Consider the following 23,975-nt stretch of genomic DNA (forward strand, 5'->3'; position numbering starts at 1 on the left):
CTAGATACATGTTGAAAGAGAAACTCAGGGTCAAGAGATGATTTTTTGTTGGTTTGTTTTTAAATATGGAGAAAGGTCCCCAGAGAGATAAGAGGGCACAGACTAGAGGGACTGGGTTGGAAACCAAGCAGGATCAAATGTATATTGTAATTACCTTAGGGGATTATATTGAAATGGTAATGGTTAGTGCTAATATAAAACAAAATTATTATTATAAAAGAAAATAAATATTAGTGCTAATATAAAAGAAAATTTTTATCTTTTATCACAGAACTATAACTTTGGTTAAACAATGTATGTAACTGATTATATTCTTCTGACAATTCTATCAAATTTCCAAGAGTTACAGTTTTCTCCCCTCCCCCAGGACATTTGGAGAGCACATGGACATCTGTGTCCTGGCCTCACAGTACCTCCCTCATCCCCACAGAAAGAGGAAGATGAGAGAAGGGAGGGAGGCCTTTGGCAGCCAAGGGAAGACGTTTCAGGAGTTCATGAAGCACCATCCCCCACCCCCAGTGAAGACCCTACCAGAAGGTCTTATGCTCTGAGCTATATTGAGTGACTGCCTCATTACCATTCCCTACTGTTATGTGGCAAGTGTCAGGGCTGTGGCAAAGTTCAGGCTATCATCATTGGCCCCTTCAATAGACTGACCCTAGCATTAGGGCAACCATATGTCCGTGTCTGCCCAAGACAATCCTGGTTTACATCTGAGGCCCCTGTGTCACTATTAATAGTGACCTCCTTTCACTCTCAAAGTTGTTCCAGTTTCGGCAATGAATTATATGATCAAAGGCCCCATCTCCTTTCATCTGTCTGTCTCTCATTTTTTCCCTTCCATAGAGATTTTATCCATCCCCACAGCTTAAAATTCTTTCCCTCTGAAGATAACTACTGAATTTTCATCTCTGTCTTTTTTCCCTGAGTCCACATTTTCCGCTTGGATACTGAAACAGTCACCCTCTCAGTGCTGGTGGAAATGACACAAACTGACAAGTATTGATTTAGCCTCATTCCTGTCACTCACTCCTGCCACCCAGAAAAGTGTCACTGAGTATTTATTGTATGCAGCCCCAACACTAAAGAAAGATCAGAAATATTTGTTCCCATGGTGGAAAATAAAGGGCTATTTGCCCATGTCGCCAGGCTTCCTCTGGAAAGCATCTGGGAATCATTCCAGAAATTCCATTTCCAGGTGTGTTTTTCTTTAAGGAAATATTGTGGAGCAGAGAAGGAACACACTGTGCAGGTGTCATTGGCTGTGGGCGTTGCTATGGCAGATCAGCCTTATTACTGAATAGCAAAGGAAGGAGTCACCAGGAAAACACAACATGAACAGGCAGAGTGCACACGCCGTGGCCTCAGGAAGCCACAATCATGTGGCTGACATGGTTCCAGAGTGTGGCACTAGGGAGACTAACTTCTGAGCTGCAGATTCACAGCATGGCCATGCAGGCAGGGAAGATGTGCTCTACTGCAGGATCAAGGGGCAAGCCCATATTTCCTCTTGATTCTGGGACTCCCTCTTGAGACTGATTTGCTCCAATGTTAGCTCTTGAGAGAACTGGGGTCCCTGCCTTCTTGGGGAGCCTGAAAAGAAGTTTTGCTGTCTGGGCATCACAGCAGCTGGAGTGTACAGGAGACAGGTCAGCAGCTGCGGTCAGCAGAGGCACACACGCCAGCCCCTGGAGATGGGTGGCTTGTCCTGAGCCAAAGCTGGGCTGGTTTATAAACAGCACCTGTGAAAAGAAGAGGGCTGACTCCAGTGGGACATTCCTGAACCATGTGCACCTATTCACCTAGGAGAAGGAATGGCTGGAGTTGCATCTATCTTTCTGTTTATGAAATACGGGCCCAACTCCAGTGACAACATAATTTTTAGACCATTTAGTGGAATAATGAAAGTCAAAAGATAAAAGAGAACTTACATGGAATGCCCCACTGCATGCTTAGCTCTCTGCTAGGTGCATTACAGAAAAGAGCTTATTGAATTCTTATGCAAACCCCTGAGGATGAATGGCCGCTGACCTGGAGTCTTGATAGCCAGGTACTTAATTCACCTCCCTGAGCCTCAGTTTTTGTGTGTGTGAAGTGGGCTGACCCTACCTAACCAGTGTCTATTGCAGAATGATTGAGGACACTGAATGAAATTTTGGCCGAAGCTGTGCCCTTCCAGCTCACTGAGATGTAATTTAACCTATGTTTGGGGGAAGATGGTCTGGTTCTTGGGATGTGACTCCTGGACATGGTTTGTTTCCATAGGTGATGCAGATTTAGGAAAAGAAGTCCACCTGGGGTCAGGTTTCCCCAAAGGCAGATCCTGAGATGAGGATTCCAGGACATATCACTTACTTGAGAGGTGAGCTCAGGAAGCATGGGGAGACAGCAAGGGGGTGAGGCTGGGAAGGAAGGAGACTCCATACATGGTGTGTTCTTGGGAGGGTTACTTTTGTGGGCAACAGGGGCTCAGTCCCCCTAAGGACCCTCTAGGAAACTGTGCAACCACCCTCAGAGTGGCGCCACTGAGAGGGGTGGAGCAGGGGGTTTTATTCACCAACTCCTGTCCCTCGAGGTAGAGGCTCACTCCGACAGCCTTAACTTACCTGCACCCCGGCCTGAGGAACTGTTTGCAGGCAACCTCTAGGGCATGCCCAGGGCATGAGGTTGGGGGACAAAAATGCCTGCGAAAGAGAGTCCCCCCAACTTCCAGAAAAGGAGAGGGAGAAGGCAGAGGAAGGTGAAGGTGGAGAGTTAAGACATCTGGAAAACATGTGGCGTCTGCCCTACATCAAAGCTGAAACCTGGAAGATTAGAAATTTGGGCTTCCAGGATAGAGTGCTTCTCCCCTCTTCCACTCATACTCCAGCACCCTCCTGTCCAACCACTCCACTTGCAATAGGCACCCATTTACAGAGTAGAGCGTGGGAGAATTGGAGGCTAGTTCAGTGCTGTTACACAGTGAAAGGAGCACTTATGGTGCCTCATGCAGCAGTCATTAGCAGGGAATCTTAAACTGATGTCACTGGGACTTTCACTGGTAGGCTGCTGTCATTGGGGGCAGTATAATCCTGTGGTTATGAGCAGGAGTTTTGGAGTGAGACCAAACTGGGGTCAAGGTCTAGTTCCGTACCTTGTTAACTATATAAACTTAGGCAAATTACTTCATCATCTATGTATTTATCTATTTATTTTTAGAGAGAGGATCTCACTCTGTCACCCAGGCTAGAGTGCAGTGGTGCAACCATAGCTCATTGCAGTCTTGAACTCCTGGGCTCAAGTAATCCTCCCAGTTCAGCCTCCCAAGTAGCTGGGGCTACAGACACAGACTGCTGTGCCCAGCTAATTAATTTTTTTTGTTTTTGTAGAGGCAGGGTTTCCTTATGTTGCCCAGGCTGGCCTCAAAGTCCCAACCTCTAGCCATCCTCCTGCCTTGGCCTCCCAAAGTGCAGGAATTACAGGTGAGAGCCCCTACACTTGGTCATTACTTCATCTTTTTATGCTGAAGTTTCCTCATCTGTAAAACTGGGTAAAATAATATTAAACTTGTTATAGAACTGCTGTGAGAGTTAAATGAGATAATTCTCATATCACAGTATCTGACACATAATGAACACTCAATAAATTCTGGCTAATATTCTCACTCATTCCACAAATATTTATTGAGTATTTTCTGTGTGCCAGGCCCTATTTCAGGCACCAGTGATACACCAATGAATTGAGATAGATTCAATCTAATTTGTCATAAAATTTAGATTCTATTGTCTTAAAGACAGACAATAAACAAGAAAATAAGTTGATAACTAACCATTATCATTTCAGATAATAATATGGTTTGGATGTGTGTCCCCTGCAAATCTCATGTTGAAATGTAATCCCCCATGTTGGAGGTGGGGCCTGTTGGGAGGTGACTGGATCATGGAGGCAGATTTCTCATGACTGTCTAAGAATCCCCTTAGTGACGAGTGAGTTCTTCCTCAGTTAGCTCACGTGAGATCTGCTTGTTTAAAAGAGTCTGGGACCTCCCTCTTCTCTCCTCTTGCCCCCACATCTCACCGTGTGACGCACCTGCTCTCCCTGTGCCTTTCACCATGATTGGATGCTTCCTGAGGCCCTCACCAGGAGCAGATCCCAGCACCATGCTTCCTGTCCAGCCTGCAGAACTGAGAGCCAATTAAACCTCTTTTCTTACTAAATTACTCAGCCTCAGGTATTTCTTTATTGCAATGAAAAAGAAGACAAACACAGGTAATAATAAGTGTTTGAGCAGAGATCTAAAGAAGTGAGGACGCGAGGATCCTGGGGACAGCATTCTAGGAAGTGGGTGCAGGAAATATGAAAGCCATGCAATGAGAATACTTTATTCTCATAAATAAAGTGGCTTATGAGTACTTGCTAGAAAGAGTACAAAATATAGTAATAGATGAAAGAGGAATTGGAGGTTGAAAAGAGATTTATTGATTTGCTAATTGTTTAATATAATATAGGATGTTATTGCATGTTAGTATGCCAATGGAATGAACTACAAGAAACAGGAAAATCAATGATACAAAGAAAGATGTCAAGTCCTTGAATAGGAAAGAGGGCTAGGGCCCTGTGTACAGGTGGCAGATGCCCTGGACCGAGGCTGTGGCAGGCCATCCCTTGCAGCAGGGAGAAATGCAGAGGATAAAAATACAGCCACAAGAAACATTCCTGGATGCTTAGGGAAATTGCTTTTCTCTTAAAAATTTCCAAAAATTCATCTTAAGCACCTATTAAATGGCTCTTCTGGAGATGAAGGTTTTGTGCTGCCTGCCAAGCAATGATTTGGGGTTCACAGCCAATCCCAGGAGAGTAAAAGCGAGGACAGGAGGTCAGAGAACACATTCTCTTCCATCTGAGCATGCCTTCAATAAATGATGGATTGACTGGAATTATGAGAAACTAAAATCATTTGTTGAAGATCTGCTTAAAAGATATTTACAGATGGTGCAGAAAACCATTATCCCGAGGAAGGAATTACAACCTCCACAGACAGTACTGGGACTGTCCTAAGAAGATCGGTCTGAAGGCGGGAACCCTGTCCTGATGGGATGCTTCACTACTGAGAACTGGGACGGGTCCGTTGACTCTGTGTCTGTTCAATGACATGACCATTTCTTAGGCGGCAAGTTCCCTGAAGGAAGTGGTTGTGTCTTAGTCAATACTCAGTGGCTTCCCCAACCACTCTAGAAGCTCAGCCAAGGAGTGGCAGCACAAAGAATAACAGGGCCTGCAGCTTACAGTTGTTAAAGATGGAGAGCAGATCTCCCAGAGAGAAAAGGAGACTCTCTTCACATCATGTTCTCTCACTGGCTTCTTCCTGAAGTCTGCGGACTGAACCCCCAAATACTGTGAATAAAAAGATTTTTTTTAATTTAAATTTAAATTTTAGAATCAGGGAGTACACGTGCAGGTTTGTTACAAGGGTCTGTTGCGTGATGCTGGGGTTTGGGTTTGTATTGGTCCCATCACCCAGATAGTGAACATAGTACCTAATAGGAAGATTTTCAGCCCTTGTTCTCCTCCCTCTCTCCTCCTTTTGGAGTCCCCAGTGTCTATGGAAGGGTATTTCCTAGGTTTTCTTCTAGGATTTCAAAGCTTGAGGTCTTACATTTAAAGCTTTAATTCATCTTGAGTTAATTTGTGTATATGGTGATAGGTAGGGGTCCAGTTTCATTCTTCTGCGTATGGCTAGTCAGCTATCCCAGCACCATTTATTGAATAGGTAGTTTTTGCTATTGCTTATCCTCTTTCTCCTATTTCCCTATTCCCTTTTCCCCATTGCTTATTTTTGTCAACTGTCAAAGATCAGTTTGTTGTAGGTGTATGGCTTTGTTTCTGGGTTCTGTATTTTGTTTCATTGATCTATGTGTCTGTTTCTGTACCTGTACCATGCTGTTTTGGCTACTGTTGCCTTGTAGTATAGTTTGAAGTCAGGTAATGTGATGTCTCTGGCTTTGTTCTTTTTGTTTAGGATTGCTTTGACTTTTCAGGCTCTTTTTTGGTTCCATATAAATTTTGAAATAGTTTTTTGTAATTCTGTGAAAAAAAATGACATTGGTAATTTGATATAAATAGCATTGAATTTGTAGATTGCTTTGGGCAGTATGGCCATTTTAACAATATTGATTCTTCTAATCCATGAGCATGGGATATTTTTCATTTGTTTGTGTTGTTTGTGGTTTCTTTCAGCAGTGTTTTGTGATTCCCATCATAGACAACCTTCACCTCCTTGGTTAGATGTATTTCTATTTATTTTATTTTGGTGGGTGTCTATTGTAAATGGGATTATATTCTTGACTGGGCTCTCAATTTTAATGTTACTGGTGTATAGAAATGCTGCTGGTATTTGTGTATTGATTTTGAAACCTGAAAGTTTACTGAAGTTGTTTATCAGTTCTAGACCTTCTGGTGGAGTCTATGGGGTTTTCTAGGTATATTGCCTGTGAATGAAGATAGTTTGACTTCCTCTATTCCTATTTGAATGCCTTTTATTTCTTTCTCTTGCCTGATTGCTCTGGCCAGGACTTCCAATACTGTGTTGTATAGAAGTGAGAATGGGCATCCTTGTCTTTTTTTCATTTCTCAAGGGGAATGTTTCCAGCTTTTGTACATTCAGTATGATGTTGGCTGTGGGTTTATCATAAATGGCTCTTATTATTTTTAGATATGTTCCTTTGATTCCTAGTTGAGGGTTTTTATCACGAAGGGATATTGGATTTTGCTTAAAGCTTTTTCTACATCTACTGAAATGGTCACATGGTTTTTGTTAACTCTGCTTAGGTGGTGAATCCATTTATTGATTTCTGTATGCTGAACCAACCTTGTATCCCAGGAATAAAGCTTACTGATTGTGGTAAATTAATTTTTGATATGCTGCTGGGTTTGGTTTTCTAGGATTTTGTTGAGGATTTTCATGTCTATGTTCATCAGGGATATTGGCCTGTAGTTTTCTTTTTTCACTGTGTCTTTGTCAGATTTTGGTATCAGGATAATACTGGTTTCCTAGAACGAGTTAGGGAAGAATCCTTCCTCCTCAGTCTTTCAGGATAGTTTCAGTAGGACTGGTACCAGTTCTTGTTTGTATGTCTGGTAGAATTCGGCTATGAATCCATCTAGCCCAGTACTTTTATGGGTTGGTAGGTTTTTTATTACTGATTCAATTTCAGAACATAGTAATGGTCTGTTCAGAGTTTCATTTTCTTCCTGATTCAATCTTGGCAGGTTGTGTGCTTCCAGGAATTTATCCATTTTCTCTAGGTTTTCTAGTTTGTGTGCATACAGGCATTCATAGTAGTCTCTCAGGATCTTTAGTATTTATGTGGGATCATTTGTAATGTCACCTTTGTCATTTCTGATTGTGCTCATTTGGGTCTTTCTTTTCTTTCTTTCTTTCTTTGTTTCTTTCTTTCTTTCTCTCTCTCTTTCTCTTTCTTTCCTTTCAAAAAACCAACTCTTCATTTTTTGGATCATTTGTATGTTTTGTGATGGGTCTTAATTTTGTTTAGTTCTGTTCTATTTTAGTTATTTCTTTTCTTCTGCTAGTTTTGAGATTAGCTTGTTCTTTGTTTTTCTAGTTCATTTATATGTAATGTAATGTTAGATCATTAATTTGCGATCTTTCTATTTTCTTGATGTAGGCATTCAGTGCTATAAACTTTCCTCTTAACAACTGCTTTTGCCTCATCCCAGAGATTTTGGAATATTGTTTTCATTCGTTTCAAAGAATTTGATAAAAAGACTTTTGAAGTTAACAATGAGTGGAGGCTTCTATCTTGGAAGTCTGGAGTTTTAGTATATTCCCCTGGTGATCTAGCACTTCCTGCAGTGGGAATTGTGGGATTTTCCTGCTATGCTTGGAACATTGGAAGAATGGTCAGTACATTACTCAAGAGTCTTACTCTCTGCCTATCAATCACACAGAGGCAGGAGAGTATGTTGACTAGTTTCTTACTTTGGACCTGAAGCTACTTATAACAACCCACCTATAATAACACACAAAGGGCCACATTGGGCCAACAAGCATAAGGAGTCCCTTGATCTAACTCCACTGCACAGTAGGATGATAAGACTTTGTTCTGAAAAGCCCTTGGAATTTCACATACCCTTTCCTTGTCCCCTGGGAGCTGCGTCACCCATGGACACTCTTTCTTTCCTACCCTCACCACTTCCTATGCTCACCTGGATACCCCTGCTCCCTCACTCCCCTTAGCTCCCCACTCAGGAGTCTCACATCACTTTGGCCTTCTATGGGGGCTGTCAGAACCATGTTCTGCTTTCATCTAAAGATGAGTAAATGGGGGCTGCAGACACAGGAAGGTAGAGGAGGAAATTTAGAAAAGCAGCTCTAAAAGTCAAAGTTCTATAAGATAATCAAATCTTTCAGATTTTCAAGAATGTCCTCCTCTTAGCGCAACTCCTCTGCCTTCTTCTCATCTCCCCATTGATGTCTGCTATGTCTGCAGAAGGGGGTGACAGGGAAGAAATAGACCCACCCTGCCAGGAAGCCTTCACATCACAGTGGCTGTCTGGGAATCCAGAACTGGGTACATAGCAAGTTGATTTCTGAGACCCTGGACAGCATATACAAGCTAAAATCTTGCTTTTCTCTATGGGATGGTCCAGAAAGAATACCATGCTTCAAAGCAATTCTGCATACAAGGTGGTAATTGCAGCTTGGGGAAGGGACCACAAGTGAGGAGTGCCTCCAGGACGTGGATCAAGTTGCCTTGAGAGCACAATTAACACAGCAGGTTGCAGACCTTACAGAAGTGGAGGCTCACAGGCCAGAGCAAGGCCCTGCATTAGTTAATTGATTACATTAGCATATCTAAAGAAAGACTCTGTGGAAACCAAGTAGAATTATGTCTGCTTGGAATCTAGAAAGAACTCAAGCAGAAAGGCATACTTAGGAAAGCCTTGCTAAGGGAGTCAATCCTGAACTGTAGCAGAAGCCAGCTATTTAATCACCCTCCCACTGGCTTAGGAGGGGAAATGAAAACACCTGTGGAGTCCCCAGCCTCTACCACTGATAGATCCAAACACTCTTCTCTTGTCTCTGCTCTGCCTCTGCTTCCATGATAGGTAGGTTGAGACTGAGAACAGTGTGCACCCAGGAGCGAGGGTCCTGCAATTGCTTCATGAGGTGGGGCATGGGACAAGAGCACCAAGCACAAGGTCAGCAGAACTATCCAGACTGAAGTCAACACCCCCTTTTCACCCCACCTGGTTAAAGCCTTTTTACAAATTCTTTAGTAAACAGGAATCAGGTCATTAATTTTAGAACTCTGCCCTAGAGTATGGGTGATTTAGTTGTATCAAGGGTCCCCAAGACCACCACCAGGCTCAGTGATTTGCTAGGAGGACTCACAGGATTCCACATATAGCCATGCTCACAGCTAAGATTGATTACAGCAAAAAGATACAAAGCAATTGTTTCATGAGCAAGTCCGGAGAAAGCCAGGTGCAAGCTCTCAAGAGTCTGCTCCTAGTAAATTCACACAGGACACACTTAGTTCCTCTAGCAACAAATTCTAACTACACATGTGAAGTATTGTGTGTCAGGACAGCTCATTAGAGACTCAATGCTTAAGATTTTGTACTGGGGTTTTGTCATGTAGGCACCTGCTGCCTAGCATGTAACAAAACTCCAGGCTCTCAGAAGGAAGGCAGGTATTCAGCACAAACCATTTTGTTTGTACAAATGGTGTAAGTCCAGTGAGCCACCCTTATCACTGATGTAAGTTTTCTATCAATGTAGAGAATTATTCATTGGCCAAGCTCCCAGATGCCCGCCAGGGGCCAACTTTGCAAGCAGACCTTTCTAAGGAGAGCAGTCTCAGGCAGCCATGGTGACTGTTTCCTGCACAGGTGTATACAATTAAACTCATGTTATCCATACAGTAACACTATAAAGTTCTCACTCACAAGCATAGGTTCAAGCCTGAACAAATCCTTTGCTATCTTAAAGTCCCAAGACAAAGCCTTCCTCCAAATACTGATGTGGATATATATATTTTTTCCACCAAGAGGAGCCCATGTGCTACTGCCAACAAGATTCTAGCGCTCCAATTAGCCAAGTGTGGTGGTGCATGCCTGTATTCCTAGTTACTCAGGAGGCTGAGGCTAGAGGATCATTTAAGCCTTGGAATTCAAGGCTGCAGTGAGCTATGATTGCACCACTAAACTCCAGCCTGGGTGACAGAGCAAGACTCTGTGTCTAAAAATAAATAAATAAATAAATAAATAAATAAATAAATATTCTAGTGTTCCAAGTTTGGCAAAACCCACCTCAATCCCACCCATCCTTTCTACCACTTCCTTGTAATCTGGTCCTTCACTGAGTTCGAGCTTTCAAGCCATTCACCTGATTTGGGGTGCTAAATGTTATTCACAAACTGTCTCTTTCTCACCTTTCCCCAAGCCAGAATTGATCAGCATGGCCTCACCCCTGGTTCCGAGACCAGGGGAGGTCACAGCACTGAAGAAGTGCTTTAGAGGACTCCCCTGGAGGCTGCGCACAGTGAAGCTCAGAAAAGAGCCCTTCCCTCGGAGTTATTTAAAGTCGTCTCTACTCTGCTCCATCTTCTCTCCTTGCTCCCCCACCTCCTTCTACAGTTGAGACATTATCATCTTACTTTTGCCCTTCAGAAGCAAACTGCCAACCCAGCTCAGGCTGGTGCACAGTGACCTTTTCTTTAGACAGTTGTTCAAATATTCTGTGATATATGAATTGAGCCACCCTGAAGTCAACCTCGAATCTACTCCATGGTAATGACTTGATTGCTCTTGGACCCGTGGAAATCCTTATCCACAGCCCCATTTCACACAGTGATGACTTTACCCAGTTTATTTTCTTTTTTCAAAGGACAGCGTTAGAGAAGTGGTGAAGGGGAGATTACCCCTTTCTGTCTACCTAGCTCAATCGGTCCATTCATAAAGGCCAAATTGGGAGCCCCTCCACACTCAGATCATTACCTCAGTAGGAATTCCCCTTCTGTTTTTTTTTTTCCAAGTGTAGAATCTGGACTGTCTGTGTGTGAGGGGCTGGGGGTGTTTCAGGACAAATGACATCATGTAGACCCGTAGAAACAGATGTTCAGACTTTCTGTACTTCATGAACTCAGTTTCGTGCCATCTACTGGAATGGAAACTGGCCAGGCCATCCGGAGGGAGCTTCTAAGACGAGTGGGTGGGACCTCACTGCTTTCCTTTCACTGAAACAGGAAGGGCCTGGGCTGGAATATCTTAGTGAGCACATCCAGAAATGGGCATGGAAAACCAGTGCTCAACCCACAGACTCCGGCTCCACCGAGCAGATTTGTAAGCGAGATGCTGAAATAATTTTTCCGCTCCACTTCCCCCCTCCCCTGCCCCCAGTAAGGCATGAGATATTTTTAGCAGGAAAAATAAATGCCCTATAAAAGTGAACATAAAAATACTATACGAGGGACAGGGCACCCTCCTATCGGTTTCCAAGATATCCCTGGAGTGACCATTAAATTAAACAGGCTTTGAAGCCAGCATTAGAGGAGTGGATGGGTACAGGCCAGCCCTGGTCTGAAAAGAGCTGGGGAGGGGAATAGAAAGAAGAAACTGGCCAAAAGAATCCTGTGCTTAATGAAGGAGAGTGTGGGACTAGGGAGAAATTCACAAAGCACACCATGTGCCTCTTCTGTGAGCTCATGACCATTTTCCCTGCCAAGTCCAATGACCTTCCTTCCACACACGTCTCCCTGACCTTTCCGTGGCATCTGATCCATTCCTCCTGCTGTTGGCCTCTGCGAAACTGTCCTTTCTTCATGCTCCTCCTAGATTTCTGCCTCAAGCTTAACAGAATAAAACCTGAGGTCCTCATTTTCCTCCCATACCTGCTTATTTCTTTATTTCCCCCTCAGTGAAAGGCATTTCCAGTTCCTCAGGCCAAAACCTTGAAGTCATCCTTGACTTCTCTCTCTCACACCCCATATCCAATCTGTCAGTAGATCCTGCTGCTCCACCCTCCAAATACATTGGGACCTGGCCATTTCTCACCCCCTCCCCTGTTCCCGCCTGGTCCAAGCCCTCCTCATCTCTCACCTGGCTTATTGCACGGGTTTCCCGCTTCACCTTCCTGCTCTGCCCTTGCTCCCTTGGACCATGGATTCTCAACATAGTCATCAGACCCATATTGTTAACATGAAAGTCAGAGGGCAATCTCTGCTCAAAGCCTTCAAAAGACTTCCAATCCTACCTAGAAGGGAAGCCCAAGTCCTTACGACGGCCTTCAAGGCCTCAAGTGGTCTAGCCCTGTGTTAACTCTGTGTTAACTCTGGCCTCTTCTCTTCCTAGAGAGCCCTGTTAAGCTCCGCTACAGCCACATGGGCTCCATGCTAGTTCTCTCATCTCCAGGCCCTTGGACATGTGATTCTCTCCTCCAAAAATACTCTCCCCACCAGATGTCTTCACAGCTCACTCCCTCACTTGCTTCAGGTCTTTACTTGAATGCCACTTTCTTGGTCGCTCCATCTAAAACTGCAACCATCTTGAAATTAAAAAAAAAAAATCCCTTCCTTCCTTTATTTCTCACCTTACTACTTTTCCCCATCTAACCTATTATAGAGGAAATTGACTGTCTTGCTTATTTCCTGCCCCCCCTTCACCAGAATGTAAGCTCCATGAGGGTACAAATCCTTGTCTCTTTTTTGTTTGCTTGTTTGTTTTTGCTGATGAGTCTCCAGCAGAACCTTTTGTTGAATAAATAGAATGAATGAAGGAGTGGATGTATCTGCTAAAATCCACAACCACTCTCAACCTCCCTGCTCTTGATATTGACACTAGTACTTGTCACATCTTCCAGCTCATGGGAGCTCTTCTGGCCCATGCCCCTCCTGTGCCACTAGCCTCTAACCAGATGCTGTCTCCTCTGCCATGGATTTTCCTTCTGAGAAACCCGGTGGTGTGATTAGGCAGCTCAGTCTCTGCTCAAGTCACGAGAACCAGGACAAAGTTTTCAAAATGCTTCAGAGCAAGTGGTTTCAACAAACTCCAATCCTCTGGTGCCTCATCTGTAAAGTGGGTTTAATAACACCAACTTCCATTAGGTTATTGTGAGAATGACATAGGGTAACCTGTCTATCGTATTTCTCCTGGTGCCCGATAGAATCACTGCTTCCCTTCCTGCTGGGTTTGTGCCATTCTAAATGTCTCTGACTCTGATGGCTACCAGATTCTCTTGAGGGTCTCTTCAGTCTTTTCACTAGGCCACCCACCTTGTCCTCTGCTGCATAATTTCTCCAGGTTCCTTCCTGGTTCAAAAATCTTTGTGTGGTCAGGTGCGGTGGCTCATGCCTGTGATCCCAGCTCTTTGGGATCCCTAAGTAGAAGGACCACTTGAGCACAGGAATTTGAGACCAGCATGGGCAACAAAGCAAGATTTCATCTCTACAAAAAATAATTTTAAAAAATTAGGTGGGCATGGTGGCTACATACCTGTAGTCCCAGCTACTCAGGAGGCTGAGGCAGGAGTATGGCTTGAGCCAGAAGTTGGAGGCTGCACTTAGCTATGATTACTCCACTGCACTCTAGCCTGACGACAGAGCAAAACCCTTCTCGAAAACAAACAAAATCCCAAAATCTTTGCATTCCTTCCAAAGGATGAAACATTTCATTTAACCCAGCCACATGGGGTTAAATATGATCAAGCCAAATGAACTAATTTCACGTGTTTAGCTCAAGCAAGCTGATTTCTTCACAGGAGCTGCCCAGTAAATGCTTCAGTGAAGCCCACCATGATGTGTGTGGGGTTAGTTCATCAGCTGAGCTGTCTGAACCACTTACAGACTTCCAAGCCCTACATGTTCTTCCTTGTCTCTGAGTCATTGTGAAAGCTGCCCCTGAACTTAGAATACCCTTTGACTCTTTCCTCTCCCTCTCTTTACCCACTAAATAGCACTACACTTGCGAGAGTCCCAGGCACTCATGGGGCTGAGGCAAGAGGATCACTTGAGGCCAGGAGTTTGAGGCTGCAGTGAGCCATGATCACGCCTGTGAATAGTCACTGCACTCCAGCCTGGGCAATACAATGAGATCCTGTCTCTTACAAAAAAGTAAAAAATAAAAAATAACACCACATCTCTCAGCAGTCTTAAGGCAGGCCCTCCTTTCAAAACCCCACTGTGCCTCCTCCCAGAGGTGGGCTTCGCTGACCCTCTACTGTGCTCCCACCACATCCGTGCTTAGTCCAAAGAGGCATGTACTATGTTGAATTGCATGCGCCTGTTTAGTCATCTACCTCTTCAACCCAGGCTCTGAGCCTGGTGGGCAGGGACCATGCCCTATTCAGCTGAGTGAACTGGTGCCGAATACAATTATTTGGCACATGGTAGGTGTGGAATAAAGGCTTTCTGAATGAAGAGCAGGTAAGTAAGTGAGGAATGGATGACTCAATGACTAAATGAAGAAGTGCAACACTCCACCAGCCCAAGTGAAGGTTTATGAGGGCATGAAAAGACTGGAAAAAGCATGCCTGTTAGGAACAGACCCAGAACGGCAACCCCCTCAACCCCTTGCCTTCCGTCCTGGTCCTCTCCTCTCAACCCTGTACACACTTGTTGTCCGTGAGCCACCTCACCCATCCTGGAGGCTTCTGTTCCCCTCTGAGTGTCATTGATTGCCAAAGCAGTGGTCCCAAATTCTGTGCCAAACTTAAGGCAAACTTTTCAAAAAATTTGTTTATTACCTATGCCTTTTCCATTTGAATTTTTACAGCTACCACTTCCTCCACGAGATAACTTGCTGTCTGGATTGGAGGTGTGTCTGCATTTCAGGAACAAGCAACTTTTTTCTGTGGCTACAGGCTGTACTCTGAACCTCCACCATCGGAAAGTCAACTCCTGCTACATCCTGTTCAGCAAGGATTTGAGCAGGTTTGGTGAAGGTAAATGCATTCCTATTGCCATGGAGACGTGGTATTTCTCAGTGACAGAGAACAGAGAAGCAAAGTTAAAGTTACTTGCATGGCAATATAGTAGAAAAAGTAAAAACTCAGAGCCTAGATGTGTACGGCAGGCATGGGGAACTTCTGGCTTCCAGCTCTTGGCTCAATTTTCTTCCAGCCTTTGGCAAACATGACAAACCATGGTTACTTTAACAAAGAATGATACTTATCAGTCAGATACTACCCAGTGCTGGAAAGGCCCCAGAGCCAGTTGGAAGGCAGTGGGTGGTGACACATTTTACAAGCACGTTCTCATTATTCTACTCCATTTCAGAATTCATTTGGGCTTCCTACATTTCAAGTCAACTGTCTTTTTGAAATACCTGTAGATTCTCCAGAGCCTGTGCTAAGTTTTAGGGCCTTTTTTTTTTTTTTTTTTTTTTTTTGCCTTTTGCCCTTGTTTTATACTGTTGCCTAAAGCCATAAAGTCACAAGCTGTGAAAGATGGAAAGACCTTTAGAGATTATCTGATCTAACTCCCTCGTTTTACAGGCTAAGAAACTGTCAGAAGTGACTTTAAGTTTGAATTTTACGAGGTCTATTTGTGTTGACAACATAATTGATTGCCCTGCTTCCCAGACTGAGGATTTGCAAGGGGAAATATTTTTTAAAAGTCAGTGCTCCATGAAAAAATGCTCATCATCACTGGCCATCAGAGAAATGCAAAACAAAACCACAATGAGATACCATCTCACACCAGTTAGAATGGCGATCATTAAAAAGCCAGGAAACAACAGGTGCTGGAGAGGATGTGGAGAAATAGAAACACTTTTACACTGTTGGTGGGACTGTAAACTAGTTCAACCATTGTGGAAGACAGTGTGGCGATTCCTCAGGGATCTGGAACTAGAAATACCATTTGACCCAGCCATCCCATTACTGGGTATATACCCAAAGGATTATAAATCATGCTGCTATAAAGACACATGCACACGTATGTTTATAGTGGCACTATTCACAATAGCAAAGACTTGGAACCAACCTAAATGTCCAAAAACGATAGACTGGATTAAGAAAATGTGGCACATATACACCATGGAATACTATGCAGCCATAAAAAATGATGAGTTCATGTCCTTTGTAGGGACATGGATGAAACTGGAAACCATCATTCTCAGCAAACTATCACAAGGACAAAAAACCAAACACCGCATGTTCTCACTCATAGGTGGGAATTGAACAATGAGAACACATGGACACAGGAAGGGGAACATCACACACTGGGGACTGTTGTGGGGTGGGGGGAGGGGGGAGGGATAGCATTGGGAGATATACCTAATGCTAAATGACGAGTTAATGGGTGTAGCACACCAACATGGCACATGTATACATATGTAACAAACCTGCACGTTGTGCACACATACCCTAGAACTTAAAGTATAATAAATAAAAAAAAAAAGTCAGTGCTCTTCCTGATGGGTGGGAAAGTAGGGTAAAAGCTTTTGTTTTTGTAACTGCTTCTGTGCCACACACTCCACCAGATAGACTGCAAGACCTCTCTACCTGGTTTAAGCCTACCACTGTCAGAATAACCACAGGAGGAATACCTGTAGACTGTTGCTACTCCCCTTAGGAAAATATCCAATGATCAGAGGTCACTTCCCCACTTTGAGGGTGTCCAGACTGACAGAAAAGACTAAAGACCTCCGAAGCAATGACATGTCCAAGCAGTCAACAGCACCCACTGTTCCCAAAGAGACCTTCTCTTGGGGGCTCTGGCCAGTTGGACTGCTTAATAAATCAGCTCCTGCACACAATAGCTATGCACATCCCTGCCTCTGTTGAGCAGGCACTGCATGTGGCCAAAGCAGGCTCCATGACAATGAGGCATGGACTGGTTTGGGAGTTGTAGATGCCTTAGGCTGTTGTGTATGAAGCTGGAAGGCTGATCCCTAGAATCACTTTGGAAAAGGCACAAAGTTCAGAGCTAGAAAAGCAAAATCAAAACCTGTTTGCAGAGCCAATGGGTAAGATCAGGAATGGCAAACAGGTTTCACATCAACTCTGTTTGGTGGTGCCTGTCTGGGGTATGGTACTGAGAAGGGTTGTGAAGCCGTGAGTCAGAGGAAAGATACAGGGCTATGGATTAGGAATGCCTGCATTAGGGCTAAGCAGGGGAGAGCAGCAAGTGTACTACGTATTTTTCTTTTTTTTAATATCATTTTATTCTAGCCAAGAATTACCTGTATAAAGTCAAAAAGTGCTTCCACTGATGCAACACAGCAGTCCTTTTCAGGTAATCTTTCCAGCAGGCTCCCTCTTCTCACGGAAGAGCTATGTTAACAATAAACTTTGACTAGAGGGTGCTGTGGAAATGGTAAAATATGGAGATTATTCTGTGAAAAATTATGGGTGATTTGAGAGTAAAAGCAAGAAGCTATTGGCATTAGGCAGAATACATAGAAAATAAAACATAAACTCACTTTTGTAATCAATCCAGGATGGCATGGATTGAATGGATTGACAAGGGTGCATGGTTGAATGGTCAACACTCTTCACCTGCCAGTGCAGAGCCCTAAAATGAACATTTAACCACCATCAGGGTGAGAGGCAGCTCTTTGATGCTGGTGGTCGGGGGGCGGGGGTGGTGTCAGTCTCATTAACCAGGGCAGTGAGGGTTGACTGAAGTATTTGGCCACCGGAAATCCTATTGTCTCAGCTCAGTTGAGGAAACCAGTAGCCTTAAAAGGGGAATAAAACTGATGGACCAGGCAGCAGGTGGGCCCATCACACAGAGCAGACCTGGGATGTTCCTACCAAGGCAAAAGGAAGCCCTCCCTGTCCACTCACTGATGGTAGAGCCAGTCCAGAAGCACAAGCCCAGAAGCAACCTGGGTGTCTACATGGAGGAGTGATTCTTGTCACTCCCAAGGCTCTTATAGATTCTGTTCCCTGATATTCTTCCCATGCATGTGGAACACAGGGGAGGCTGGGAAGGGTGGCACAAGTATCTTTTCTGTATCTATTCAGATAATTTAATGTTTCTTTTCTAGTTCTTACCATAGTGAGTTACATTGATTGGTCTTTCAAATGTTAGGCCAACTTTACATTCCTGGGATGAAATCCACTTGGTCATGACCTATTGTCTTCTTATGTATCATTGGATTTGATTCACTAAAATACTGCTAAGAAGTTTTGTGTCTATGCTTGTTGTAGGAAAATAGCTCATTGCAAGGCAAGAGTGGCGCCATCTTGAATTGAAACTCCCATGATGACTGTTGTTTGACTCTTGCATGCCAAGGTGGTCTGCAGCAAGGTCTTTAAACAAAGCCCATAGCTTAGATAACCCCTCATAAAGATGCTTATCTAACCTCCCCAGTGGTCTTGAGTTTAACAAGAAAAACAGATGTGACTAGCTACCACATATTTTACCAAAAAACTTGTAATATAACAGATATTTTCTAAAAGGTGAGTGCAGGGATCCACTGCTTAATGGCCACCCAAGACATCACTCCTGTTCATAAGTTCCTATTAAATATTTCTTTTTAAGAAACTGGATTTTTTAGCCGTTTTATTCAGCCTCTCATCTCCCTCAGCCTTTGAGGGCAGGTTTACATATACTTGCTCACTGCAGAACATTTGTCTTAGTCTGTTTTGTGTTGCTATAATACAATATCATAGACTGCATAATTTATAAAGAAAAGAGGCTTATTTCACTCACAGTTCTGGAGGCTGGGAAGTTCTATAGGATGCTACCCACATCTGGTGAGGGCCTTCTTGCTGCGTCGTAACTTGGCAGAAGGGCAAGAGAGCATGTGAGACAGAGAGAGGCACCAGGTGCTGGACCCACTTTTATATCTGCCCACTCTTGTGATAACTTTACCCATAATAACTACATTAATACATTCATGAGGGCTTCACCCTCATGATCCAATCCCCTCTTAATAAGCCCCACCTCCCAACACTGTTGCATTGGGGATTAAGTTTCTAACACATGAACTTTTGGGGGACACATTCAAACCGTAGCAATGTTCATGAGAGATTTTGGACTGAAATTTTCTTTCTTATAACGTGTTTGGTATTGGTATTAGACTAGCATTGAACCTAAAGCATGAGTTAGGAAGTATTTCCTCCTCTTCAATTTTCTGGAAGAGTTTGTGTAGAATTAATATTATTTCTTTCTGAAATATTTGATAGAATTTACCAGTGATGCCATCTGAGCCTGGAGTTTTCTTTCTGGGAAGGAATTTTTTTTTTTTTAATTTTAAGATAGAGTCTTGCTCTGTCACCCAGGCTGGAGTGTAGTGGTGCAATCATGGCTCACCGAAGGCTTGACCTCCTGGGCTCAAGTGATTGTCTCACCTCAGCCCTCCCAGTAGCTGGGATTACAGGCACACACCACCATGCCTGACTAATATTTTTTTTTTTTTTTGTAGAGACAGGGTCTTGCTATTTTGCTTAGGTTGGTCTGAAACTCCTGGACTCAAGCAATCCTCTCACATTGGCCTCCCAAAATGCTGGGATTACAGGCATTAGCCACCATACCCAGCCTCTTTGTGGCAAGGGTTCTAAGTAAAAACTCAGTTTCTTTAATGGCTGTAGGGCTACTTGGATTATATATTTCTTCTTGAATGAGCTTTAGTAGTATCTTTCAAGCAATTGGTATATTTTATCTAGGTTGTGAAATTTATATGTGTGTAATTATTTATAGTATTCCCTTATCCTTTTAATGCCTGTAGAAACTAATCATGTCACCTCCTATTTCTTGATATTGGTAAATTATGTTTTATCTCCTTTTGTTTTAATCAATCTGACTAGAGATTTATCAATTTTATTAATTTTTTAAAAAACTAGTGCTTGGTTTCATTGGTTTTCTTTCTGGTTTTGAGATTTAACTTGCTCTTCTTTTTCTACTTTCTTAAGGTGGAAGCAGAGGTTATTAATTTGAGACTGTTATTTGGTATAATATGTTTAATTTCAAAATGCATTCTAATTTTATGTGTGTTACTTTCCAAATATTTGGGGATTTTCCAGGTATCTTTATCTTACTGTTTTTTTTGTTGCTGTTGTTGCTTTGTTTGAGACAGGGTCTCACTCTCTTGCCCAGGCTGGAGTGCAGTGGCGCAATTTCAGCTCACTGCAACCTCGACCTCCTGAGCTCAAGAGATCCTTCCACCTCAGCCTTTCAAGTAGCTGGGACCACAGGTGTGCACCACCATCCCCAGCTAATTTTTGTATTCTTTGTAGACATGGAGTTTTGTCACGTTGTCCAGGCTGATTTCAAACTCCTGGGCTTCAGTGATCCACCTGCCTTGGCCTCCCAAAGTGCTAGGATTACAGGCATGCACCACTGTGCTCAGCTATCTTATTGTGTGTGTGTGTGTGTGTGTGTGTTTAATTTAATTTCATTATAGTCAGAAAACATACTTTGAGTTGATTGTTTTCAATTTATTAAGGCTTGTTATGTATCACAGAATATTGTCTACCTTAATACATATTTCTTATGCACCTGAAAAGAATGTGTATTATGTTGTTGTTGAGTGGAATACTCTATGAATATAAACATAAAAATAGTTTGGTTTATGATATTTATTGTGTCTTTCAAGTATTCTATGTCCTTACTGATATTCTACTTATGCTATCAATTACTGAAAGAAGATTCTGAAATCTCTGACTCTAATTATAAATTTGCCTATTTCTTCTTTCAAGTTCAATCAGTTTTTACTTCATATATTTCAATCTTCTGTTACTTGATGCAAAAAATTGAGCATTATTATGTCCTTTGACACATAAATGATGCTTCATCATTTTGAAATGGCCTTCTTTATCTCTGCTAATATTATTTGTCCTGAAATCTACTTTGTCTGGTATTAGTATAGATACTCCAACTTTGTTTCGATCAGAATTATCTTGATGTATTTTTTCATTCTTTTGCTATTGATCTATTATGTTTTTACATTTAAAGTGGATTGTTTGTATGCAGGATATAGTTAGATGTTGTTTTATTATCCAGTCTGACCATCTCTGCCTTTTAATTTGGCATTTATACCATTTACCTTTAATGCAATTGGTTCTATGTTTATACTTTACTGTTTGATTTCTACTTATTCAATCTATTATGCATAAAGCTTTTTCTATTTTATTGACTTCTTTTGAATTAATTAAATATTTTATAAATCTTTTTTTCCTCCTTTGGGGGACTACTAGTTATAACTCTGCTTCATATTTAACAGTTGTCAGGATTAATTGCAAAAAGTTCTAATTATCACAATCTACATTTAAATAATTTTATATATGTATATACACATATATACACTAAAATGTGTGTGTTTGTGTGTGTGCATGTATTTCTTGAAGAGTTTCACTCTATTCCTATGTATCTTAGTATTAAACAAAGACTGGAGCTGTTTTTTACGTAATTCTCTCTTCTCTGAAATTCTGCTTTATAGCTTCTAGCTACCTCAGACTCTTTGAACTCAAATCTCTGCTCCTCAATGCAGAGAGACCACTGTGTTTTGCTTGGGATCATCCTACTCACTCTGCTTTACAGAGTGTACCTCGGGGTAGAAAGGCACAGAGAATATTGGACTTACTTCATTTGCTTCTTTTCTTTCTTGCATTACAGTCCTAATATCCCTATTGTCCAATATTTTAAAACAGTTGTTCCACATGTTTTTCCAGTTTTTCTCATTAAGGCAAGAGAGTAAATCTGGTTCCATGATATATTTTTAATACTCTATTGAACTCCTTGAATTAATAAGGGGGATTTTTCAATTCATTTTTATAACTGAACATGACTTATATATGTAGAGGAGCACATTTTACTTTTGAATATAAATACATACATATGTGTATATAAGTATATGATACGTGTATGTGTGTGTGTGTTCTTATCCAGTTTTAGATTAGAAAATTCTTAAAATGCTAAAATGAGCTGGGAAGTTTTTTCTCTTTTTCCATTTTCTTGAATAAAATTAGGAAATGTTTCTCAACCATTTTTTTTTTTTCATTATACTCTCTCCATCCCCCAGGGCCTTTTTAGACATATTTTTTTTCTAATCTTCCACCATAAAATTTAATACCACAGACATACTGTATCTGTGTACCATGAACCTTTAAAGGGCAGAGACTATTTTAATATGTAAGTTTTTTTTTAACCCCCTTCTCTAAAACTAATTGATTTTAATCCCATTGAGTTTGTAAAGCTTTCACCTACAAAACTTCCACATGGAAAACTTTCTGGGTTACAGGTTTTGGGAACGGGAGAGCTTTGATTACCATTTCACTTTTTGAATGCTTGCTGTTCTAGTTGATGTTTGTATTTCTTCTTGGGCCAATTGGGAATTTAATTTTGATCCCAGAAATACAGAGCTGGTACATACTAGTATGGCATCCTTTCTGGTGGGTCAGGTGTCCATCTTGATTAGTCAGTGCCCAAGCTTTACCTGTTGTTGAGTAATTTAAATACTTGTAGAACAAAATCTATCTCATCTAAGATTTAAAATATATTAAAATATAGTTATTCACAATAGTCTTTTATTTTTAAAAAATTTCTTATGCATCTGCTATTATTTCCCCATTTATAATTCTGTGTTTTGTTTATTTATATCATCTTTTCTTTATCTTGAGGAGTCTTTCCAGAAGACCATCTTATCTTTTTAAAGAAGCAATTTTTAACTTTGTTGTTTTGTCCTCGGTAAGGTTTTCCTTTTCAAAACTAATTTCTTTTCTAACAAAAAGCAGCCAGAAAAATCAAGCTGCAAGCATAGATAAGCAAGCTGGAAGCTTGTATAGGTAAATGCCAGCAGCTGTGCCAATAGAAAAGGAATACCTGGAAGCCAAGTGTATTCAACATGGAGGTTTCCTCTTCCCTTTTCTTTGTAACCACGTGTTCAGGTAACATGGCGCTGGCCAGGTAAAGACGTCATTTGCGTAATAAAAAATTAGGGTGGGTCGGCCAGCTCTTCACAGGCCATGTAAATGGCACACCTGGTCCAACCAATCCACTACGCCCTATGTAAATCAGACACTGCCTCCTCAAGTTCGTCTATAGAACCAACCGCATCTCCCAGAAACCTGCTCGGGGCCCTTCCTCTGCACAAGGAAGCTCTTTCTCCTTTCTTTCACCTATTAAACTTTTGCTTTTAAACTCACACCCTGTGTGTCCGCATCTTGGATTTCCTTAGCGCAAGACAACGAACCTCGGGTATTTCCCCAAACGACGCCACTTCAGTGTTACTGTTTTTCATGTTCTTTACTTTGGTTCCTGCCCTTAATATTTCCCTATTTCTAATATCTTTAGTTTGTTCTAATTTTTCTTCTTCTTCTTGAACATTTGGCTCATTAGTTTCCAATCTTTATTCATTCGTGATAAATTTATTTAGATTTATAAATTTCCCTCTAGCTATGTTCATAAATTTTGGCTTAAATGCTTTCAGTTTATTCTGTTTAATATTTTTGTGAGTTTCTTTTTAATCTAATGATTATTTAGTTTTATGCTATTTAATATCCAGATTTATGGGATTTTTAAAAACTTATTACTAAGAACTGTGAAGAGTATTAAATTTTATCTTACTTGAAAGTTAGCAAACCAGCCAGTCACAGTTTCAAAAATGCTGGCAGAAGACATGAGACTCCTGGATCAGAGGCAAAAAACTTAATTACTTCATTTTCTCATTAGTTCCCCTTGCTTCACAAGCCCCACAAGAGTGATACATACATGGGTCCAGGAGGATGGTGGAGGTGAGGTTAAGTCACAGCTGAGGAACCGAGTTTAGGAAACTCCAATAAGGAGGCTGTGAGCCAACCCACCCAACTTCTGCCCCAGTGGAAGATATTATCTTCATTTTACTGGACAGCAAACAAACCTGCCCTCTGCCATGAAGGGAGATACTATCTTTATTTTCCAAGGCTGTATAAACATCCTTGAAAATACAGGCCAGAACAAAAGCTAACAATGCCTCTGCTCAAAAGACATACAGAAACATGAGAAATCCATGCAGCATTCTCTCTCAACAATTATTCTTTTGTAATT

At 41.9% G+C, this 23,975-nt stretch overlaps 1 long non-coding RNA gene across 1 annotated transcript; it reads right to left on the reverse strand.

Annotated features, from left to right (window-relative positions):
• Window positions 1-625: 625 nt before the first annotated feature.
• On the reverse strand, window positions 626-23,656 carry LOC131381152 (uncharacterized). Its single transcript, XR_009209649.1, has 4 exons — window positions 22,773-23,656; window positions 18,663-18,732; window positions 17,185-17,307; window positions 626-1,742 (listed from the first exon to the last, which is right to left on the reverse strand). It is a non-coding gene; the product is annotated as an uncharacterized LOC131381152 (long non-coding RNA).
• Between the last annotated feature and the right edge of the window lie 319 nt (window positions 23,657-23,975).

Source organism: Hylobates moloch, unplaced genomic scaffold (assembly GCF_009828535.3).
Source record: "Hylobates moloch isolate HMO894 unplaced genomic scaffold, HMol_V3 SCAFFOLD_14, whole genome shotgun sequence".
NCBI classification, from domain to species: domain Eukaryota; kingdom Metazoa; phylum Chordata; class Mammalia; order Primates; family Hylobatidae; genus Hylobates; species Hylobates moloch.